We start from the raw sequence: 1,952 nt of genomic DNA on the forward strand, positions 1-1,952 counted from the left end.
ATCACGGACAATGGCCACTGCAGCCAGTCCAGGGCTGCCTCGCCTCTCCTCTCCCTGTCACCATCTCCATCCCCCATGGCATCAGCTCTGTTCCCCTCCCACAGAGCTCTGCCTGTGCCCGCGAGGACGAGTCCTGCCTCCCCTCCGCCATCTCGCTCTCCCTCCAGGCAGTGGAGCCGAGGCGCTGCCAGCTCCATCTGCACAGTGTGGCGAGCACCGGGCCAAGGGGCAGGACCCACAATCACATTTCCTCGGAGCACATTGCACTCACGCCTTGCCGAGGGTGTTGGAAATGGGTGGCTGTAATCATGGTGCTCTGAATAACTGCAGCTCACTCACCACGGCCTCCGAGCCTGCTGTGTGCTCCAGCTCCAGCCTCATCCTCTCTCAAGGCTGTTCCCTGCCATGACGTGCCCTGGTTTCCAACCTGCCTTATAACCTCCTGCCTCAGCACAGGTGCCTACAGTCCCCCCTCCCTCCCTCCTTCCCACTCACCCACCCACCCACAGACTCCCATCAGTGCTTCCCCCATTACATCTGTTTTGGCTTTGACCTATGTTCTCTTCCCAGAAGGATTCCCATGGGCTGAGGACGCAAATCCCCCCAAATGGGGGCTCTGCTGCCCTGTGACAGACAGCGCTGCCAAAACACAGTGCAGCACAAAGGGCTCACGGAGCTGTTATTGCTGCTGATCCTGTGTGGCTCCCCCAGACCCGCCTGGAGCAGAGGCTGCCCTTGGAGCTGGTGCTCTGCAGACTCCCCAGGGCCCTTGGAAGGGTCAAGGCACAGCTCCCTACTCCCAGCCGCGGCAGCCCGGCCGCAGGGCAGCAGGCTCTCCTCTGCCACCAAACCTGGCTGAGGCTGCGCTGGTGCCATCTGTTCGTCAGGCACAGCCCCGTGTCACGCTGTGCTGCGGGAGCCATGCCAAAGCTCCCGGACCCTGCTGGAGCACCCGCACTGGAACCGGGCTCTGAGTGCCGCGACCGATGCGATTTGCAGCCCTGGTGAAAAGATGAGGGCACGGATGCCAGAGGCATTCCCTGGCTCTGGAGATGAGCCCTGTCGGGTGGGGCTGTGGGGCAGCCTGGTGGGGGGTGCCAGGGCTCAGGTGGGGGGCAGCTCACCAGACCACCCACCAGTGGGGGAGATGGGTGTGCCCTGTGGAGTCCCAGCAAGGACACGGTAGTTGCAGGGCTGGAGTGGCACTGGGAAGCCTCGTGCGGGCTCTGTCCCGCTCCGCTTGCTCAGGAGTGAAAGGATTTGTCAACAGGGAGCTGATGAGTCCCACAGGCAGCCAGCTCACCCTCTTCCCTGCACCCCCTGCCCTGCAGGTGGGCTCCTGACACCACACAGTCATCGAAAGCACACTGGCCCCGAGTGCCAACTGCACCAGAGGGACTGCACCCACTGTCCCATCAAATCCCCAGTGTGGGGGCTCTGACCCCACCACCCGGCCAGCACGGCAGCTCTGGAGGCTCTGACCCTCTAAGGTGTTTCTTCTGCGGGATGCTCAGAGTGACCCGGGTAGTGCTTGGCACACGGAGCAGCCACACACCGTGGAGACAGGAATATGCTTTCACCAGGAGAACAAGAAGAGCCTCTGATGGCTGCCATGTCCCTTGTAAACACCAACTTTGAGAGCATCAAATTACAGCCGCTGCCTCGGCTCCAAACAAGATGGTAATCGGGAGCACAGAGGCACCCTGCCTGCATCCTGCCTGCACAGCAGGGCGCACCGGGGGCCTGGTGGCACCGCAGAGGCCATGACACCCTCTCCTGCACTGCAGGAGAGATGGTCCCACTGCGCCCTGACCCCACCAGCGCAGCGATCCAGCGCGCCCCGGGCGAGCGGGAGCTCCCGCCTCCTGCCCCCGGCCGGGATCGCTGTTTGCTTATCCCCGGGTGCAGGCGCAGCGGAGGAACCGGGGGGGGGGGGGAGTGCACAGCGTCCC

This window comes from Lepidothrix coronata, unplaced genomic scaffold, assembly GCF_001604755.1.
Source record: "Lepidothrix coronata isolate B3197 unplaced genomic scaffold, Lepidothrix_coronata-1.0 Scaffold99, whole genome shotgun sequence".
Taxonomy (NCBI): Eukaryota; Metazoa; Chordata; class Aves; order Passeriformes; family Pipridae; genus Lepidothrix; species Lepidothrix coronata.